Source organism: Acinonyx jubatus, chromosome A3 (assembly GCF_027475565.1).
Source record: "Acinonyx jubatus isolate Ajub_Pintada_27869175 chromosome A3, VMU_Ajub_asm_v1.0, whole genome shotgun sequence".
Classification (NCBI taxonomy): domain Eukaryota; kingdom Metazoa; phylum Chordata; class Mammalia; order Carnivora; family Felidae; genus Acinonyx; species Acinonyx jubatus.
Window position 1 is genome coordinate 34,394,475 of NC_069388.1, and position 23,093 is coordinate 34,417,567.

General features: G+C 41.3%; 1 protein-coding gene across 20 annotated transcripts in view; it reads left to right on the forward strand.

Moving 5' to 3' along the window:
* The window catches only part of PLCB4 (phospholipase C beta 4), a 415,996-nt gene that overhangs the window by 125,871 nt on the left and 267,032 nt on the right, over positions 1–23,093 (forward strand). For 12 of the 20 annotated variants that reach the window (XM_053200242.1, XM_053200240.1, XM_027069581.2 and 9 more), the window contains one exon: positions 6,415–6,491. The exons of 5 other annotated variants lie outside the window; for them this stretch is intronic. The gene's annotated coding sequence lies outside the window, so the exon portion shown is untranslated. Of the gene's footprint in view, positions 1–6,414; positions 6,492–16,353; positions 16,437–23,093 lie in introns of those variants that run through there. 3 more of the 20 variants (XM_053200245.1, XM_053200247.1, XM_053200250.1) reach the window with 2 other exon arrangements.

Below are 23,093 nucleotides of genomic sequence, written 5' to 3' on the forward strand. Positions count from 1 at the left end.
GATCGAGCCCTGAATTGGGCTCTGTGCTGACAGTGTGGAGCCTGCCTGAGATTCTCTCTCTCCTCCTCTCTCTGCCCCTCCCCTGTGTGTGTGTGTGCACACGTGCATGTGTTCGCATGCTCTCTCAAAAGATGTGGCTGCAGGAGAAAGATCCACTTAATGTCTCTAAACAGACTTACAGTGTCATAGGGCATTGGTCATAGGGGACTCCGTGGTAAGCCTTGTCTTCTCTTGCTCTGCCAATCACTATTCAAGGTGTACCACCATCAAAAATGTTTCCTTGAAGACTGTTTAGTAATATGTTTTTCCCTACACTTTCTGGGTCTCTGTTTTAGTCATTTCTGGCTGTTTTAAAAAGATAGATTGGGTGGCTTAAACAACAAACATTTCATATCCTTCTGGAGTTTGGGAAGTCCAAGACCAAGGTGCTGGCAGGTTCAATGTCTGATAATGTTCCTCTTCCTGGTTTGTACATAGCCATCTTCTCTCTGTGTCTTCATATGGCCTCCCATATCATGTGGGGAGGAACAGATCTTGTGTTTCTTCTTTATAAGGTCACTAATCCCATTAGGAGGCCCTAGCCTCATGACCTAATCTAACCCTGACTCTCTCCCAAAAGTCCCACTTCGAAATACCATCACCTTGGGGACTAGGACTTCAGCATATGAATTGTAGGGAACACAAACATTCAGTCTATAACCATCTCAGTAGAACAAGAAAATGAGACAGATTGTTCTGTAATTTTTTTTTAAGCATAACACTAATACACTATCCGAAAAGGATAGCCATTTTGGGGGGGTTTTGTTGCTATAGGAAGGAGGTTAATATTAATAGTAGTGGGACTTGGGAATTACTTTCGGATCTTGAGCCCATATCCTGAAGTGATTTTGAAGAAAAGAAAAGCAGAATAAGTCACTGACTTTTTTTTATTAAAAAAATTTTTTTTAATGTTTATTTATTTTTGAGATAGAGACAGAGCATGAATGGGGGAGGGTCAGAGAGAGAAGGAGACACAGAATCTGAAACAGGCTCCAGGCTCTGAGCGGTCAGCACAGAGCCCGACACGGGGCTCGAACTCACAGGGCGTGAGATCGTGACCTGAGCCGAAGTCGGAGGCTCAACCAACTGAGCCACCCAGGTGCCCCCCCCCTTTTTTTTTTTAAGAACAGTCCTGAAAATGGTGAGGGGCATGTGTGGGATGCCTTTGTTTTGTTCTTTTTTCATAGCATCTCCCTTCTAGCCTGGCCCACGGTAAATGTTCAACAAACACATTTTGTTTGAATGAATCGATCATAAGTGGGAGTGGTTTACAGCAATAACTGGTCGAAGAGCTATTTCTTTAAATGCCATTCAGCTTTGGGCACCATGCTTGGAGCTCACTGCATGAAAGTAATGGGTTAAAGGTTCTTTCTCATCCTTCTGATATCAGTCACTTGGGACTCTAACAGTTAAGAAACTCTTTAAAGCTGGCTGGTCTGGAAACAACATTAGGTCGTGCAGAAGTACTTAAGGGAGGCTTGTTTTTCCTTTTTTGTCTAAAAGTGAAGGCTGGTGGGAACTTAGTCATCCGTGAGTCTACCCTCAGATTGTACCTCTGCACCCCATGGGTTATTACAGAAGATGTGTTTGTGGTATTTATTGAGTACATACTTGGGCAGTTTACCGACTTGACTCTAATAACCAGTGACAGGAAGCTTCTGGCTGAGGTTGAGATGAACAGACAATGGAGTTGGCCTGTCATACCCCATGAAATGAGGTTTTCAGGGACTGGGACTGGGGTTTTCAGTTTTCAAAGCAGGACCAGTTGGTCACCTGGGACTGAAATCACTGCCCTTTGCTGGCAGGCCATAAGGGGCTGACCTGTGTACTTCTTCCCACCCTGCTATCTCCCCTGAGTCCTGTCTCTGCTCTGAGGCATGGCTGGGGGGAACAGTTTGAGGGTACATGTGAAGGGAAAGAAAAATGGGACTCAGTTTGAGTCACATGTAATTGCTCATTTCAAATTGTATTAATAAGGAAGAGTATGTTTACTGAGACTTGAAGCTTTCACTCCGTGGGGACATCAGAACCCATCACCTCATTCCTCAGGGGCCAGGGAGTCAAACTGCTTCTCTGCCTCACAGCAAAACCAAGATGAATCTGTGTGTCTATTAAACTGCAGTGAGAATAGGGTTCAGAACCCCTCCTGCCCCTGGAGGTTGTTGTTCAAACACAGATGGTTTCTACTTGCCAGTCTAAGTACCTCTTACAGCACAGCGAGGCTGGGGACTCGCCCATTCCATGAAAATATGCTATGTTATTTGTGCCTTGACCAGGATGCCCCTGAGTTTGATGGGGTGACTCCAGATTGGCTCATGAAGCCCGTCTCTGACAATGCAGTGGCAGGAAGTTTTCTTGGCCACATTTCTTTCCTTCAGTTAGTGTTGTGAGGGATAGAAAAATGAAGGGACTGGTGGGGCCCCTCCAGAATAAGATCAGGGAGGCAACTCTAAAATAAGGTAGAGCAGGTAGCATGGGCTGTGATATCCCAGAGGAGGTAGAAATTCTTTCCCATGACCACAGGTAAGGTAAGAGAAAGCTCTTCCAGATTTTTTTCTAATGTGTGTGTGTGTGTGTGTGTATTTTTTTTTTTTTTTTTTTTTTTTTTGAGAGAGACAGAGTGCAAGCTGGGGAGGGGCAGAGAGAGAGAGAAAGGGAGACACAGAATCTGAAGCAGGCTCCAGGCTTTGAGCTGTCAGCACAGAGCCTGACACGGGGCTCACACTCATGAACTAGATCATGACCTGAGCTGAAGTCAGATGCTTAACCAACTGCGCCACCCAGGTGCCCTTCTGCCAGATTTTTAAAGTTAAGTTTTGGAGCAGTAGCAAAAGGGACCATCAAACTGGAGATACTTATTTTGATAAGAATGCTGGTCTAGTCTAAATGATTATTTTTAAGCTTTCTTGTTTGTAATTGCAATTGGAGAGTGATGAATAATGTTTGAAATGTTTTCTATGGTTTTTGGAAATACTATATGTAAATGTTTAAAGTTTTATGCAAATTAGGGAAAATGGAATCTCACTTTCTTGTTCATGTGCACTTTTGAGAAACATCTTAATTTTGAATTGGACATCTTGATCTACCACTAGTGAGTCTTAGGCTGAGCCACATGAAATTGATATTTTTGTTGATCAAAATGACTGAGTAATAATTTCATATTACTCATCCTAATATATTTATGCCCTTGGTCTTTCTAGATACGTGTAGATTAATCTATGAAGCTATTACTCTGTAGTGAATGTATTAATAAACCAAACAGTCTGCTTCGACCCCTCCCTGCTCTGTAATTTTTGCCCATTCAGATTTTTCTTTTCCTGGGTTTTAAAAGGGACAAAGTTAATTTCAAACCTCTGATGCAGCTGGAATGTACTAGAAGATGGGAACTTTCAACGAAGGGATGACATTGATGGTAGAAGGCATCCTTTTCCACACCATGACTCAAACTCCCAACACCTACTGTGAGGATTTTGAGGGCAATCCTTGGTCATGGATGTTCACATTGATACTGTAGCAATGGGCAAAAAATGGAAAAGGGATCAGGTTTCTTTATTTCAGTTCAGTCTTTCCTATTTGGGTATATTGCCTTATTTGGCTCAGAATGAGCCTCAAGGGGTGTGTGTGTGTGTTTGTGTGTGTGTGTGTGTGTGAGAGAGAGAGAGAGAGAGAGATGCTTTCTTCACCTTAGAAAGCACTTCCTTTGAAGTTCTAGGTGAAACACTCCCGGTGTGGTGGATACCATGTCGTGATGTCCTTGATGAATGTGCTGTGTTTGGGAAGCCATCCGTAGTTTGAATTCTAAAAATAATTCAGATTGGTGACCTTACTAGGATTGTGGGTTTTATGTTGTTTTGAAATTTAGTATCAAAAGAAAGCATTTGAGGGTTATCCTGTTTCAAAAAAAACATTGCCATCATGGACTGCTTTATGGGCTGTAAGGCACTTTTCTGAATTATTGCACACACATGACACATGCTTGTATGTGCTTGCCTTTATTAGCAGAAACAGTACCTTGGTGGTCACATGTGTTAATTTATGTAATGCTTACTCTAGTACAGACCACTCTCGTTTTTCTGTTGGAACAGAGCCATATGTAGGTGAAACTTGCTGACCATAAATACTTTGCTTCTGTGACTACACACTTCCTGGACTGGAATCCCTTATTAAATAAATAGCAGGTGCTAAATGGAAACCTAGAGTTTGAATGGCAACCTTGTCAAGAGATTTTGGGGGTACTTATGCTGAAATTTAACAAGGGTGTGTTACTCAGTCTTGCTCCTAGAATCATCCTTCACTCCTTCCTTTCTCTAATCCACATGTAGTATGTTGTATGTTGTTGAATGCTGTCTGTTTTTACCTTCCAAATGTACCTTTTTTTTTTTTTTTTTTAATACCATTTTCATTGCTGTCACCCTGGTCTGGGCCTTATTCTCCTTCACCTGGATGACTGGCCTCTCTTCTTCCAGGCTCACTTCCTGCATCCCCACTCCTGCTGATCTGTTCTCACCTTAGCCAAAGTGACCTGTTAAGTATATGTCAGACCCAGTCCCCCTCTTCCTAGCATCCTCCAGTGAGTCTTCCTCTTATTCCTAGTACAAGTCAGGATCTTGACCATGGCCTCCTAGGCCTGCATGGTCTGACCTCTTGTCATCACCATTACCTCATCCCTAGCACCCTCAGCTCAGCCACACTGGCCTCCAGGCTGTTCCTTGAACACACAGGCATGCCCTCATCGGAGGGTCTTTGTGTTGGCTGCTACTCTGTCACTAATGGGCTTCCTTCCCCTCTCCTCTCCTTCGCTAATTCCTTCACCTCCTTCAAGTCTACGTACCTTCTTATTTTTTCTTAATTTATTTTTTAATGTTTATTTTTGAGAGAGAGCATGAGTGGGGGAGGGGCAGAGAGAGAGGGAGACACAGAATCTGAAGCAGGCTCCAGGCTCCGAGCTGTCAGCACAGAGCCTGAAGTGGGGCTCAAACCGAGGATCCATGAGATCATGACCTGAGCTAAAGTCAGAGACTTAACCGACTAAGCCACCCAGGCACCCCTATGTACCTTCTTATTAACCTCCATCCTGTTCTCTACCTTTCTTTCTTCCATAGCACTTTGCATTTTTCAGATTGCATAATTTAACTATTTATTGGGTTTAGTGTTTACTTTCTCTCCCTTCTTTAGAACGTATGTGCCACCCTGGGGGCAGATTTTGTTCAGTGAAGTGGCCTTAGGATCTTGATAGCTCAGCCTGACCCCCACCAGAGGTTCAGTAAACATCTGTCAAATAAATGAATGCTCGCACAGGGTGATGGATGGGCCCTTCTCATCCCTTCACTATGAGTACTTCTTTTTAAAAATCCGATTTAACAGATCTTAAAGCTATTTCATATTGTTTTGGCTTCAGACTTCATATTTTACATATCCAGTAATGAGATGGGTCAAAAGAAAGTTTAAAAAAAATAGTATTTGTTCTAACCCATTCTTGATTACTCTGTTAATGAGAGATTAGCCTCTGCCAACACAATCTAGGAACTTCCATTTGGTTTTTAGAGGTTTTGATTGGGGTGAGGCTCTTTTCGGGAAGGGACTGTTCTAACATCTGTGGAAAATAATCCCACACCTTTGATTCTACTTCTCTGAAACCAACTGATAAACCGAATAAAAATGTTGGACATTGTAATTTTATAAAATGACTTGAATAGTCCCCGAGGTCATGGTGTCATTTGAACTCACTTTCTCCCCTTCCTATTTGTGCCTCCTGGGTGTGGGAAGACTTGGGTGGTTTAATAGCTGCTTCTCTCCTGCTTTCTGTGGGATGGTCCAGGCCCTCTTTGCACAGACCTGTCTTTTCTCTCTGCCAGGTTCCTTCTACGTCCAGCTAGGAGTATTTAGTTATCTTCAGCTTCCTTTACCAACCCACGTATGTAGGTCAGTTCCTTCCCCTCCAGCTAGGCTGCCTCCTGGGAAGGTACAGGGAAACCCAGGAAATGAAGCCATCACAGCTGCCTCTGAGCTTGCTGTTTTAGCCATCTGCTGGTCCTTTCAAAGTGGACGGGAGCCACTTGCCCCCAGGTCTTCAGCCTTCTGTGCTCTGGCCTCAGTGACCCTTTACTTCCTGCCACTTCCTTACAGGTGGCCTGTGTTCCCACCAGATGGGAAACTTGCCACTTCAAAGACACAGGCATGCCTGTGTGGGTGTGCTCACCCTCCAGGAAACATCAGGGCCACCTTCCACTCCACATGTTCCTTGCTTCCCGCCCACCCCATCTCTGGAGGACCCCATTACATTTTGTGTTTCTCTAATAACACCCAAAGTAGCAGCCTACTGTGGTCATGGTGTGCTTCAGTCCAACAACACAACTGTCTTAACTTCCATTCCAGACTGGAGACCCTCTGAGGGCAAGGACTGTGTGTGCTCGATTCTGTCTGGCCCCATGTGTAATGCCTTGCTGTATTTGGTAAGTATTTCATGGAATCTTGGAATGTTACTGATTGGAGATAGTATACTGAACATAAAAACATTGTTCAGGCTGGGATTTCTGGAACTGTCCTGATGTATAAATTTTCGGTCCCTTTATCTTCCATAAATGTAATTGTATTTTTCCAACAACATGCACTGATGTTTAATTTGGAGAACTACAGTTGCCATAGACCCCAACTAGCAATTTAATCCTTCATATCTGTCTGTTGTGACTGAAGGAAGTTTCAAGGTGGATGAGCTAGGCTCCCTTTATTACCTTCCATGCCTTTGTCATGATAGCATTAGGGAGTCCATTTGGGAATTATTCTTAAAGCTCTGTTTTCATACAAAATGGGTTATGAATACAGCCTTGGTGATAAATCTAAATACATACTTTTCCCCACTCAGACTAGAAGCTATCTCTCAGCCAAGATGCAGTACCTCTACTGGGTAATATCCATACATCCAGTCATTCATATCAGCAAATATTTGAGTGCCTACTATGTGCCAAGTACCTAATATGGATAAATCAGTCAAAAGTTCCCACCTTCAAGAAGCTTGCACTCCAGGAGGGAGAAGGTGGCAAAAAAAAAAACCCCGAAGTACAATGACAGGTGTGCTGGATAGTATGTGCTGTGGAGAAGAGGGGGAGGACAGTGCTGAGCGGGAGTGAGGGGAGCTGCAAATTAAAACAAGATGATTGGCGGAGGCCTGAAGGCAGTAGAATAATGAGCCCTGAGGATATCTATAGGAAGAACATTCTAGGCAGAGGGAACAGTGGCTGTGTGTGGGAGTGGCTCATCTAGTGCAGGAATGGCAAGGATACAGCTCTGTGGTAGGGGGTGTGGGGGAAGGGGACTACCTGTATTGGTGCAGGTGGAGGGAATTGAGACCACTTCAGTGCCCTGTTTGTCCACTTCACTACTGACATTCTGAGCTGGATAATTCATTGTGGGTGCTGTCCTGTGCACTGCAGACTGTTCAACAGCATCCCTGGACTCAACCTGTTAGATTCTAGTGGCGTACCCCTGCCCTCCAAGGATGATAACTAAAAAGGTCTCCAGACGTTGTCAAATGTCCTCTGAGGTGCAAAGTCACACCTGAGTTAAGAACCAGTGCTTTAGACCAAAGTAAGGAACTTAGTTATTTGGAAGAGTTCTTTTGTTTTACTTATTTTTGAAAGCTTATTTATTTTTGGGAGAGAGGGAGCAGGGGAGGGACAGAGAGAGGGCATCCCAAGCAGGGTCCATGCTGATAGCACAGAGCCTGATGTGGAGCTCGAACCTACGAACTGTGAGATCATGACCTGAGCCAAAATCAGGAGTTGGATGCTTAACTGACTGAACCACCCAGGCGCCCCAATTCTTTCATCTTAACAAGACTTTTCTGGTTGCCATGATGAGAATAAATGGATTAGGGACACAGCCAGGAAGGGGGAAACGGGAGGAAATTCGTAAAAGTCCAGGAGGGAGGTGAGCACACCTAGAACCAAGACTAAGGTGGGCTAGGGTTGGTGAGGAGTGATCAGATTTGGGATATTTTGAATGAAGAGCCATCTGGATTTGTGACAGACTGGATATCAGGTGTCAAAGAGGAGTCAAAACTAGCTACAAGGATGTGGGCCTGAGCACAGAGCTTGCAGATGAGACCCTGGTTTCTGGGGGACATCTTGAGTTTGGTTTGAACATAAGGCATTTGAGAACATTGATCATCCTGATTTCTCCCTCACAAATACCCCTGGGACATGGGTATTCTCTCCTTTTACAGTAAAAGGATGCTGAAGTACACAAAGGTTATTGTTGACTATACAAAGTCACATAATCTCTATAGAACAAGAGAATTTTAATCCTGAAATGTCTACTTACCCCATAGCTCCTTGATACACTTTAAAGTGCTTCTTTATGGTTCCAGAAGTCCCCAACATGAAATCATAATATCGTATACCCCATAGAAAGTAACTCAGCAATTGTTCATGGAATGAAGTTCTGCTTAAATGCTAACATTTCAAATGGAGACCACCATTTCTTTTGCATTTTGTACAGGCAGGATTGAAAGCAAACTTTAGAAATGATTTTGTGTAGTAAAACAAGCCACCTGGCGTATTAGGAAATAGGGTTTGTGGGTTAATTGGCTCTAAGTCACCATTTCTCAGTTTATCCTGTTGAGCCCTATCAGTTAGTTTCCTGGCCCATCAAGGGTCTTGTGGTCATTTGTGTTTGGCAGCATGTCCTGGGTCCTTCTTTTGGTGATCTACAGTGCACATTAGGGGACTGCTTTTCTTCCTCCCCTAAGATGTATTAAGCATCTCCTAAGCCCAGGTGCTGTTACACCATTTTTCTACCTTGGATGTATTTCTACAGGTCTGCCCTAATCATGGCTGTGTCCCAGCATCACCTCAATCTGTATGTTCTCTCAAATAGACACATCCCTGGAGCTTAGGTATGGTACTAGCAGGCTGTTTAAACCCCTTTAATTTTTCTACCAAACTCTTCTGACCTGTTAGCTATGTGCCCATCAGACCCCCGAGTGATGAACCTGAATGGATTTCTTGAACTAGATTCTGAGGTCTTTTGCATCCTCTGGCATCTAAAAGAAGGTTCTTTTTCTCTTTAGTTATATATTGTGCATTTAAACTATGGGACCCAACAGGGTAATTGCAACACTGGAGTTGTCAGCAGTTTGAATCATGGAGCAGGCGGTGGGGAGCTGTGCGCCATGATTGATTCCTTGGGTGTTTGTAAAGTCTTGAAGGTGATGTGAACTGAACTGCTTTAAGAGGTGCCCCCAGGCCTCTCTGCTATAATAAGTTATGTAGTCTTGTGGTGGCTTAACCTAAAACAAGCTGCTGCTGTTTCTCTTTTCTTTGAGAATCATCACTGCCAAGGGAGCAGTGTTAGGGGGTGTCTGATAGTTTATCTTTGATGAGTTCTTGGTAGGGCCAACTTCATGGGCATAGGACCTGTGCAGTTATACAGAGCCCAGACTCAGAAAGGCTCTGTGTTTGGTTTAACACTCTCTTGTCACCATCTTGAAATTCCTACCAGCAAAGGGCATCATGTTTTCCTTTGGCAGTGGGTCCTGCAAATTATGCAGCTGGTCCTGATCCTAAGAGCTAGCCCCAGTTCTTGACTTCAGAGCTTCCAGGGCTCACAGAGGTGTAAGGATTTTGCATCTGGAGGGCATTTAAGACTGACTTTCAGTGCTAATCTGCTGCTTTTTACACACTATAGTTTAGGGTTCGAGAGTTGCCATATCCATTAACTTTGGAGAAAGAACATCTTTCTAGATGGTGGACCTATTCAGAGGAATGGCTGTCATAAATGGCACTGGTGTTCAAAAGGAAGCTATGTGGATCCTATGCTGTTCTCAGAGTCAATGTTCTGGCTGAAACAAGGGCTAATCATCTGTATATAAAACCAGCTTTTTAGATGGGACACAGGATGCTTCCTGATCAGCAGCATCACCAAGGTAAAAGTTAGCCATGGCAGCTCATTCATTCCATAAATACTTATGAAGCACCTATTATGTGCTGGGCACTGTGCTAGCAGGAGGGGATGGGTGGGATCTTGAATTTGAGTTCCCTCCAAGGCTAATCCTGTGACAAAACATTTGAGTGCAAGTCATTTATTGGAAAAGTGATCCCAGGAAATTCTGGCTGGAGAGTGAGGAGGTGAGACAAAGAAATGAAGGGATTCAATAAAGGGTGTGTTATCAGGTTGGTTATCTCTGTGGGCAACTGGGACACAATCCCACAGCAGACCCCTGGAAGATCGTGAAGAACAGGCCTTGGAATTGTCCCATAGAAGGACTTGGAGGTTGGGTATTTACCCACTAACCGCCACTTGTCTTTAGCTGAGGGCTGCCCCCAAAGGCATTTTTGGCCTGCCTGTCTGTGCAAGGATGAACACAGCTCTTGGCCAAAGAAAGGTTTTAGGCAAAGGATCATAAGCACTTGGAGGAGGCAGCTGTGAGTGAGTACAAGATGGGTGGGTGCTGGGGGCGAGGGGGTAAAGCATGACAGAGGTGAGACTGCCATTTTGGATAGGTTTGTAGAGGAGGCCTTCCTGAAGAAGTGACATTTGACCAGAGACCTGAATGAACTTTAGGAGCCATGTGGATATCCTAGGCAGAGGGACTAGCAAGCGTGAGGACCCTACGCAGCAGCGTATGAGGGGGGTTGAGGAAGAGTGTGGAAGCCATTTTGGATGGAGTGGGATAATCAAAGGGGAAGAGGGGTAGGAAGTGAGGTAAATAGGGTACCCAGGGACTTTGGGTTGTATTCAGATTATATTGGGAATCCATTGGAGAATTCTGAGCAGAGAAAGGACACGATCACATTTAAGTCTTAAAGAATGGTTATGCCTTCTGGGTAAAGAACAGACTGGGGAGGGGATGGGAGAAGCAGGACGATGCTGCTGCTTGATTGGAATTCAGAGTAAAGCGGTATAGAGTCTCTTGGGAGGACAGATGACTATGGTCTATTAGGACAATGGTATATACATGCGGCCCAAGCAGCTGCATCCAGACTTACTTCCGTGTTGCTCCTGTAGGCCACAGCTCTGGATTTTTGTTGGCTCTGAGAAGCCCTGCCACTCTGCCCCTTTCATGGTCCTGGGTCTCCTTCTCACCTCAGTCTGCTCTGCCCTTTTCCAGCACTGCTGCCCTTAAGTGCTTCCCTGATATGCACTCTTGCCCTTTCTGTGCCCTGGCATACGGTTTCTACAGGATCTGAAGATCTTACCAGAGCATTTACGTTTGAGCTGCTTTTCTCACTTTTGTAATTCAGTGTATTGCAGCTGAGCTTTTGGGTTTTTGTTTGTAGCAAAAGGATTCATGCAACCAAATTCCTCACCTTCTTAAGGAAGGTTGGCTCTATTGGCTTGCTGCATCACACACTATGGAGGCTCTGAGTTACCAACATCTGACTTAGGAGCAGCAGCAAAGGTGCTGCCATGGCTTTGCCACTCTGCCAACCTTGGCTCATCTTGAACACTTGGGCTGGGAAGGAGATAGTGCTCTTGCCTAGGCCATGGTAGAGCAGAGTTGTAGGAGACACCACCAGGGGAGGGGCTGGGAAGTTCCATAAACAGGGCTTGAGTGGCCATGCCAGGGATTCCTCAGGTGTGGTCCCCATCTTTGTGGAGTTCACACTCTGGACACCCTTCATGATGCTGCTCACTGAGGCCAGCTTGGTAGATCTGAAGGGCCCCACGGCCCATCATTCTGTTTCCTCTCCCCCATGGAGAGAGAAAGGAAGGGTGGGGGGCCAGTTGACCTGCTCATAGCAGCCATAACATGAGGTACTTTCCACTTAGTTTATCCAGGGTGATAAAATGGCGGCCGCTGGAAAGGAGGTGGTGGTTTTCAACAGGAAGCTCAAGAGACCAAAGAGAAAGTAGAAAAGTAGAACCAGAATATGGAATTTTTGGCCTTGTGCAATTTTTTTTTCTTAAAAAGGAATGGAGAATGCCTTTTTTTGTTTGTTTTTTCAAGAATGAGAGGCATCTATCAAGGAAAAACAGAATTCTAGGATCATAAGGAATACCTACTAGATAAGAGATGAAAATATATTGTGATTTTTGGGAGTTTGGTTTTCTGAAAACTTGGTAACTTTGAGATACTATTTGGCCATTTGGTTGCTGGGGTTCTTGATGATTTCTTAAATAATGTGGCTTCTTTTCATCTATGTCCTGGGTTTTTGCTGACATAGACCTTTAATCAGAATACTAAAATTTTCAAAAGCAAAATTATTTTTTTCTGTAAAGTGTGGAAAAGGTATCCTTAAGCATGAATTTTTTTTTAAAAAGTTTTATATTACTCTTATGTACATTCATTTTTAGCTTGGTATTTCTTTGTGTTTTTAAACAGATAAGTGAAGACATAACTGCCTTTAGTAAGATTGTGAAGTAAAATGTAAATTTTCACATTAGAAAAAATGATTTTTACTCGTCTGCTGGAACAACAAGGTGAAGGGTGTTGGTCATGATAAAATGTTTGATAAAAGGACTCCAAAATCACTTGTCTCAATACCATATAGGCATTCTTATCAAAATATACATTATAAATGTACCCCTACTGCAAAACCACTGAAGGGTGAACTCAGGAAGGTTTAGCTACATTTTTCTGTAAAACATGGTTTTGCATACCTTAAAATCTACATGTTTTCCCATTTCCTTCCATTCAAATCCATCATTGTTTAAAAAAACTGAATCTCCCAAGTCATCCTAATGAAATTTGCAGTGTTCATAGAAGGAAAATGTGTCAAAGGCTTGAGAATTATGAGACCACGTTTGCTGGCTTGTTTGGCAGTTACTCCATGCGTTGTCCTCAAGTTCATTAGGAAAAATATTTTACTTGTTGGTGTCTCTCTGTGCACATATGGAGTGTAAACTTTGACTTTCAAGGGATGGCAGGATCCTAGGACCACAGGAAAAAAGTTGGGTTTCTCTCTGGGAGCTATTTTATTTTCAGTTCAGTTTTAGGTTCAAAAAATAGGTTGAAAACAAAACCCAGCAATTCCTAGCCTAATGAGAATTCAGTGGACAATTGCAATTTGTATCAACTGTCCAGTTATTTATAAAATCAGAAATCAGATTCTTTTCAGCGGTGTCTTGGACCGGGCTTCTCACACTTTAATATGGATACGAATCACCTGGCACTGTTAGAATACGGATCGTGCTTTTCATAAAGCTTCCAGATGGTGCTGATGCTGCTGGTCTGTGGGCATCCTTAGAGGAGCAGAGTCTTAGGACAACTTGATTTGGGACCCATCTTGCTTGACTGTGGGGCCTGGCTCTACTTGGGGGAGGGCCTGACTGCTTTGGAAAAAAGATTTCAGAGGTAAGTCAGCCTGAAAAATTTTCCAGTGCAGAAAATCCTTTTCATACAGACATCACTGCGGAGTGCCTGTCTTCCCAGAAGCAGTTGAAATGGAGAGATGTGGTAAAGGGGGAAATGCTTGGTTTTTGTTTGTTTGTTTTTGGTTTTGGTTTTCTGTTTGAAGTCTGGTTTTGGAACCTCTAAACTGCTTCTCTGCCCAAACCCACAGTTATCCAGGGAGGGTTCCTCAAAGCTTGGAGGTCCCTGAAATAACTGATTTGCATTCGCAGTAGAGGGCATCAATTGTTTATGACCTCAGTTGGAAGCCCCTGAGACTTGATCAGGAATGCCAAAAGCAGAGGTTACCCTGTTGATCAGTGCGAGGCCCTTGATGTTAAGAAAAGTACTGGTTGAGATTACAGAGGAATTTCAGGTAGTAATTACAAAGGCAGCGGTCTCTTCTCTTAGCAACCATCTAAGCAAAGGGAGCAGAAGCTTGGAATAGCAGCGGTCCCTACAGAGAAATCTGTGTGCAGACAGAATCAAAAGCAATTGGATCAAGTTTGCACTAATGACTTTGGGGACCAGAGTGCCCTGAGAATGGAAGAGGAGGGCCTTATTATCAGGGGTGACCTCAAATTTGCAATTACAATGACTGTTGAGCATATAAATGGACACCTGGGTGGGAGGATTGTGTAGTGTGGGTGGTACTCAGTGAATTTCTTTATCTTGGACTTTGGATGGAGAAAAGTTTTTCCTCTGCTTCTCACAAGCTCAGTAGTGACAGATGGTTCTTATTTTCTTGCTGGTTTCTGTTCCCAGAGTAATAAAGTGGGAATTGATGTTCAGAATTCATCCTATATGAAGATTCTTGCATTAGGGTGGGCAACTTAGGAATACAGGACATTGATTGTGATTATTAAACCAAGACAAAGAAGGGCTGTAGAAGGTTGTGGACTGGTCCTGTGACCTTGAGCAGGCTGTTATCTTTCTAGCATTGTTTTACTGTAGTGAGGGTAATAATTCCTGCCCTCAGTGGGCTGGAGACCGTGTTCACAAAGTGTCTAGCAGCATATTTGTTATAGAGCTTTTCAGTAGGTGGAAGAGTTCTCTGAGGTACCTTAAGCTATAACTTATGATTGCATTTCAAGATGAGAGCTGGAGTTCTGATTTGAATGTAAACTTGAGTTTCATCAATTGGGTATAGCAACAACTAACATGGTAGAGAATACAAGATGTCAAGAAAGTAAGATCTCTGAGTAGGAGGACAACCAATAAGTATTTTTCACAAATGTGACTAACTTCTGAGCCCTTTGCACATTGAGGTAACCAGTGAAATGCCTGGGGCTCTAATGATAAGAGGAGAGTTAAGTTCTGGTTATTCTAAGAACTTACAGAATCTTGGGTGCTTCGAGACCAAGGACTATATGAGTCTCTTCAATTCTTTCTCTTCCAGTCACCTCGTAACAGCGTGACTGTGATTACCACTCAAAACCCATTGACTATGCATTGATCAATTCCAGATTCTCTCTAGGACCTGCTCTAGCATTTACGCTGTCTGGTGCAAGAGCCACTCATACATAGCATGTGGCTTTGAGCACTCAACATATGGCCAGTTCAAGCTGAGATGTGCTTGCAAGTATAAAATACACATTGGATTTCAAAGACTTAATATAGAAAAAGTAACAGTATATATAAAAGTATATTACTAATTTTTGTATGTGGAACACTTGTTAAAATATTTTGGGTACATTGGCTTAAAGAAAACATTAAAATTTGACCCATGTTTACTTTTTTGTTTTTTTTTTTTTTTTTGAGAGAGAGACAGAGTGCAAATAGGGAAGTGGCAGAGAAAGAGGGAGACACAGAATCTGAAGCAGGCTGCCAGGCTCTGAGCTGTCAGCACAGGGCTGGGCACGGGGCTCGCACCTGTGAACCATGAGATCATGACCTGAGTTGAAGTTGGATGTTTAATCGACTGAGCCACCCAGGTGCCCCTGTGTTTGCTTTTTGTTAACATGGCAACTAGGGGATTTAAAATCACACTTGTGCTCGCATTTTATTTCTGTTGGACAGTGCTAGTCTAGACTGCACGGAGACCCATATAGGAATTAACTGGAGAGGCTTACCTCCTCAAACTCCCATCTCAAAAAGTTAACAAAACAAAACTTTGTAGTGGCTTATGGGAGCTTCCTGATCTGAGTTCTCTTGTCCTTTCTCAGCAAAAGGAGCACTCTGATGGTGCAAGTTAATCATATTTCTGTGGCAAACACAGTAAGTCTTTCCAGATACAGCCTCAAAGTTTTTACATCATTTATATTCAGATTTTTCTTAATAGTGTTTTAAGTCCACATTTGACAGTTGTTCCCTAAGGGGCAGTGTTTATGTGAGGGTGTCTGTTTCTAAAACACATAGAAACAAATAGGGCAAAAGAATCTTTAAACAAGAGAAAAACTACACAGTGCACTTTTAGTCAACATTGATCTTACTGTAAAAATAGTAGAAGAAAGAAAATAAGGTAGTTTTGCATCAATTTAATGGTATCATAATTACTGCTTCTCTTTCTTCATAGAATGCAGGGAATCAGCAAAGAAAATTTATTCTTCCTGCTTCTGAGTTGTCAGGGAGTTATTGAAAGCGAACCGCAATGCCATTTCTGCAGCAGAACGAATGTGAGAGGAGAATGGTAAATTAAATAAGGGCGAGATGATTTAGCCAGCTGCTTCAGTCTCCTGACTGATGGCTCATAAGATGCAAATACATGTAGGGCTTTGTGCTATTAAATAGAGTTATGGTTCTCGATTTGAAATGAATACGGTGATGTGGCTGAATAGCCATATTAATGGGATATTTTTGGTCACCCATTTGTCCTTCGATTATCTCGGCTCCAGAGATGGGAGTGATCAACACTGCGCCTTAATCACGGGGAGTGGAGGGATGGCCTGTCGATAAATTGGGATTGAAGAACGGCCCGTGAATTCTTTTACCATATCACTGTGTTCCCCAATTTTGATTTAACATACCATTTCTCTTTCTTGAAGGCCATCTATGGATATAGAGGAATTTTTAAAACCTCATTCAACCCTTGGTGAATCCTCAAGTTGAGAGGGACATCCTGTGGCTGGTAATTATATGGGAGAGCTCTTAGTATTTCAGAGGTGTTTAGGTGTAGTTGGTCTATACTGTTTGTTGTATTGGGGGGGGTGCGAAACATACATTACCAGTGAGACCCTACTAATAAATTGTTACTAAATGTTTTTTCTTTTCTTTATAACTTTTTTTTTTAAATTTAAATTCCAGTTAGTTGGGGCACCTGGGTGGCTCAGTCTGTTAAGCATCTGACTCTTGATTTCAGCTTAGGTCATGAACTCACAGTTTGTGGGATCCAGCCCTGCATTGGGCTCAGTGCTGATAGCACAGAGCCTGCTTGGGATTCTGTCTTTCTCTCTCTCTCTCTCTCTCTCTCTCTCTCTCTCTCTCTCTCTGTCTCTCTCTGCCCCTTCCCTCCTTGTGTTCTCTCTCTCAGAATAAACAAACATAGAAAATAAATTCCAGTTAGTGAATGTAGTATAATATTAGTTTTAGGTGCACAATTTAATGATTCAAGTGTCACTAAATGGTGAAGTACTTTAACTTCCTTAAGAGATTCCAAAATAGTTTCTACTCTTTTTGTCTTTTAATGCTGGAGTTTCTGGATTATAACACCAAGTCACCTTGACAAAACCCCCAGAATCCTAACTAGGGAAATATACTGGGCCAGCGTTGGGAAAAGGATTGTAAAAATGGAGGAGTTTCTGTATTAGTCACTATCCTATGGTTTTCTCTAGGTAATGGTGGTAGAAAGTTTCATTCATTCAGTAAGCATTTATTAAACACTATAAGGCTTGTAAACACTATGTAAGATCAGGAGACTAACCCTAATGGACAGCATATGGTGGGTACTTGGCTCCCCTTTGGCTTTTTCGGTGTCCCCTGTCCCCTGTTTCCTGAAGGTTAGCATAGCACTTGACTGCTTCTCACCCTTGAATCTCAGGTGGTGGAGATCATGAAATCTAAGGGAAAGTTGTCCAATGCCATTTGTAACTTGTCTGTCTACTCCTTCAAAACGATGTTGAATTTCTTCAAGATCATTACTCCAAGTCTTGAAACATTAGGTTATCTTCATAACAAATGGGTTTTAATCTTAACAGTATCCTTCACTTTCTGAGAGAAATGAAAATTTTCTTTTTTTAAAAAAAATTTTTTTAACGTTTATTTTTGAGAGAGAGAGACAGAGTGTGAGTGGGAGAGGGTCACAGAGAGGGAGACACAGAATCCGAAGCAGGCTCCAGGCTCTGAGCTGTCAGCGCAGTCCCTGATGCGGGGCTTGAACTCAGGTGAGATCAGACCTAAGCCGATGTCAGACATGTAACCAACTGAGCCACCCAGGTGCCCCAGAAATGAAAATTTTCTATTCTAAACTCCAGGTTATCCAGATTTTTATGAATTTAGTTGATGGATAGAGTATATGAAACTTTTGGAATTATGTTTTTAAAAATTTTTTAAATGTTTTTTTTTTTTAATTTATTTTTGAGACAGAGACAGAGCCTGAGCAGGGGAGGGGCAGAGAGAGAGGGAGACCCAGAATCTGAAGCAGGCTCCAGGCTCTGAGCTGTTAGCACGGAGCCCAACATGGGGCTCGAACCCTTACACTGTGAGATCATGACCTGAACCGAAGTCGGACGCTCAACCTACTGAGCCACCCAGGCGCCCCTGGAATTATTATTTACTATTTTGAGTTTTAGCTCATCCTGCATGGCGGTTCATATGCTCCACTGCATTAATCCTCATCTATTTATATTTCAATCACCTTGTTCATCTGTTAATCTATTCATCTGCAAAATTCCTGCCAAACTCTGCTATAATAGCTGATATGCAATACATTACACAAGAGTCATTAAGGGCAAATGAAAAAGAATGGTATTCTGACTTTGATCTTTATCTGGAATTCTCCATGACTCTCCTGTAGTGTCTGATGGCAGCAAATGTTCCAAAAGTTGGCTGTTGGATAGTCTCAGCTTTTTATCTTCATTCTTGGCATTTTAAAAATTGGATGCCAGCTAGTCAGTACAGTTTACTGTGTTGCAGTTTCTTAAATATCATTGTTGAAATGAAACTATTCATTGTTTTCCAGAGCAAGCAATTTTAACAGTTTTGATGCTAGTTTTCAACTTCCAAGTCATCTCCTGTTTTGTTTTGTTTTGTTTTTACACTCTGCATGTAACCCAGCAGCCAATCCTATTGCCTCTACATTCAGAATATATACTGAATTGACAACTTTTCATAATGTCAGGTGTCACCAGCATTGACCAAGCCATGGTCCTCACTACTCTCGACTTTTGTAGCAGGCTGTTAACTGGGTTCTCTGCTTCACCCTTGGCTTGCTACAGTTGTCCAAATAGCAAAGTATGGATCCTTTAAAACTTAAGTCAAACTATGTAACTCTGCTCCTTAAAACTCTCTAGTTGCTTCACATTTAATGGAGAATCAGATTCAATCCATATCTTTGAATGATCCCTTTTTCCGATTTCATTGCCTTCTAGTATCCCCTTGCTCACTCTGCTTTGCTCACACACATCAATCTTATAAAACACACACTCCCCTCAGGGCCTTTGCACCTGCTAACTTTTCTTACTGGTTTCCTCTTCTTCCAGTTCTTTACAAGGTTTACTCTGTTATTTCTCTCATTTCTTTGCTCAAATGCCACTTAAGAGCCCCTTCTGAAGTCCCTGTTTAAAAGAGAACACCCCCTGCCCCGCCCCGCTTGCTACAAATGCAATAGTTGTTGAATGGGTAAAGCAACTATTTTTCATGGAAGACATTTAATTTCCTGTTCCATTTATGGGAATAGATAAGGAATGTATAATATTCTTAGCAGAAGATGACACATAAATACTACAACAAAGTAAAAATAAGACATGGTAAAAATTCTAAACCATATATTTAGTTAATTTAAAGTACAAACTGTAACAGAACAAGACTCAAATTTTTGAAAAATGGAGATCTTTTTTGGAACAGCCAACATTTGTAATGAGCTCATTAATTTATGCAAATGTGTAGTGTTGTTGGTATAGTTTTAAGTATCCTTTTTCTAAATTAGTAAATACTCCTTTTGTGATCAAATTTAAACTATCCATGTACTTGACACAATACCCTTTTATATCTCTGTGTATATGGTATATATACAATTCTATATGACACATGTTTAATTGTCAGTAATTCATGATTTTTTACACTAATGAAAGTTATGAATTAGATTGTTATTTCCTGTTGTTACTTGGGAATCTGTTATTTTTTAAGACTTTATTTTCTTTAAGTAATGGCTACAGCCAATGTGGGGCTTGAATTTACAACCCCAAGACCATCAAGTCACATACTCTATCAACTGAGCCATTGAAGTGTCCTGGGAATCTGTTATTATTGATGAATTATTATTTGTAGATATTAGATACACACATGCAAACTTATAGAAGGAACATTTCTTCTGTAATGAGAAGATCATCTTCGTTTGTAACTGTGTGAATTTACTAAATTGTTTGGCTTGTTGTTTTAGTTCCAAAAGGAATGTTGTATATTACAGACTTAAAGGTAGAAATATATGGTACTGTGAAATCTGATCTTGAAGATTCACAATTTTAAAATCACAATAAGCTCTTATGAACCACCTCCCCCTTAGAAAGGCTGAAATAATCAGACAAAAAATGGATAGTACCAAGTCGATGAGGATACAGAGCAATTGGAATTCTCCTACATACAGTGCTGGTAGGAATTTAGAATCATTCACCCACTTGGTGAGAAAAATTGGCCGTTTCTTACTCTGTTACACATATATTTAAATAGGACCCAGCAATCCCATTCCCAAGTGAAATGAAAACTTTGTTCACACCAAAATTCGTATGCTAATATTTATGGTAGCTTTATTTGTAATTGTCAGAAACTAGAAACAGCCCAGACATGCTTCAGTTGGGGAATGAAAGAACAGACTGGTACATCCATACAATGAAATCCTACTCAGCAGTTAAGAGGAACAAGCTATCGATGGATCACAAAATGCATTATGCTATGTGAAAGGAGTCAGACTCAGAAGGCTACAGAATGTAGGATTCCATACACTAAAGGTGACATTATGAGAACAGAAAACAGATCCATGGTTTGGAGGAGGGGCTGACTACAAAGGGGCAACAGGAAAGAGTTTTGGGGGGTAACAGAACTGTTTTATGTCTTGATTGTGGGGTGGTGACGTGACTATGCATTTGTCAAAACTCCTAGATCTATACACCAGAACAAGGGAATTTTAATGTATGTGACTAATAAGGATTTTTAAAAACTTCTATTGAGGTATCATGGGCACACAACATTAGTTTCAGGTATATAAGGTAATTATTCAGTATTCGTATATATTGCAAAACGATCATAAGTCAACATCTGTTACATAATTTTTTTCTTACGCAAACTTGTAAGATTTACTCTTAGCAACTTTCAAATATGTAATATAGTGTCAGCTATAGTCTCCGTGCTGTACATTGTATTACTGTGACCTACTTATAATTGGAAGTTGGTACCTTTTGACACCCCTTCACCCATCCCTCATCCCTGCTTCTGGCAACCACCCATCTGTATCCATGAACTTAATTTTTTTTTATTTTTAGATTCCACCTAGAAGTAACATATTGTGGTATTTGTCTTTTTCTGACTTATTTAATATAGCATAATGCCTTCAGGGTCCATCCATGTTGTTGCAATTGGCAAGATTTCATTCTTTCTTGTGGCTGAATATTCTATTTTATATAAATACCACATTTTCTTTAGTCATCCCTGAATGGACACTTGTTTCTATAGCTTGGCTATTATATACACTCCCATGTTCATAGCATCATTATTTATATCTTTTTGAGTTAGTGTTTTTATTTTCTTCAGATAAATATGAAGCAGTGGAATTGCTGGATCGTATAGTAGTTACATTTCTTTTTTTTTTGAGGAGCCACCATACTATTACCCGTAGTGGCTGTACTGATTTATATTCCCACCAACAGAGAATGTAATCTTAGAGTTGAGTAGGATATTAGTTGTGGGCTTGTTCATACATGGCCTTTATTATGTTGAGGTATGTTTCCTCTGCACTCACTTTGAGAGTTTTTCCTTCTTTTTTGTTTTTTGAGAGAGAGCGTGCATGAGCCAGGGTGGGGGTAAGGGGAGAAAGAGAGAGAATCTTAAGCAGTCTCCATGCCTGGCATGGGGCTTGATCTCCCAACCCTGAGATCATGACCTGAGCCGAAATCAAGAGTTGGACACTTAACCAATTGAGCCACCGAGTTGCCCCAGAGAGTTTTTATCATAAATGGAAGTTATTTTTTGTCAAATGCTTTTTCTGAATCTATTGAGATCATCATAGGATTTATATCCTTCTTTCCATTAACGTGGTATATCATGTTGATGGACTTGTGGGTACTGAAGCATCCTTGCATACCTGGAATAAATCCTACTGGATTGTGGTGTATGATCCTTATAATTTATTGCTGAATTCAGTTTGCTAATATTTTGAGGATTTTGCATCTGTGTTCATCAGGGCTAATGGTCTGTCATTTTCCTTCCTTATGGTGTCCATATCTGGTTTTGCTGTCAGGGTAATGTGGGGCTTACAATGACTTTAGAAGTGTTCCTCTTTTATTTATTTTTTTTGGAAGACTTTGAGAAGGATTGGTATTTTTCTTTGAATATTAGGTAAATTCACCAATGAAGCTGTCTGGTCCTGGGCTTTTGTTTGTAGGGAGTTTTAACATTACTAGTTCAATTTCTTTACCAGTAATTGGTCTGTTCAGATTTTCTATTTCATCCTGATTCAATCTTGGTAGGTTGTATGCTTCTAAGAATGTACCCATTTATCCTAAGTTGTCCAGTTTGTTAGTGTATAATTGTTTGTAGTCACCTTTTATGGTCCATAATATGCTATAGTATTAAGATATTAGTAGTGTCTCCACTTTCATTTCTGATTTTATTTGAGTCCTCTATTTTTTCTTGGAGAGTCTAGCTAAAGGTTTATCAGTTTTGTCGATCTTTTCAAAGAATCAGCTTTTTTTTTTTTTTCCTGGTCTTTTCTATTGTCTTTTTAGTCTCTGTTTCATTTATTTCTGTGCTGATCGGTTTTTTTCCTGCTAATTTTGAGGGTTTTTTGTGTGTGTTTTTGTTTTTTTTGTTTGTTTGTTTGTTTTTAGTTCCTTCAGGTATACAGTTAGGCTGTTTGAGATTTTCTTGTGCTTCCTGAGGAAGGCATTTATTTCTATGTACTTCGCTCTTAGCAATGTTTTTGCTGTATCCCATAAGCTTTGGTATGTTGTACTTTGATCTTTGTCTTAAGATATTTTTTATTTCACTTTGATTTCATTTTTGACCTGTTGTTTGGTAGCATGTGTTAGTCTCCACATACTTGTGAATTTTTTAGTTTCCTTGTGGTTGATTTCTAGTATCATACCATTATGGTGAAAAAAGATGCTTGATGGATTTTCAGTCTTCTTAAATTTCTTATTACCTGTTTTGTAGCCTAACAAATGATCTGGTTTGTGAATGTTGATGGGCACTTGAGAAGAAATGTGTACTCTGTTGCTTTTGGATACAATATCCTGTATATATCTGTTAAGGCCATCTAGTCTCACATGTCATTTAAAGCTGATGTTTCCTTATTGATTTTCTATTTGGATTATCTGTCCATTAATGTGAGTGGGGTATTAAAGTCTCCTGTCATTTT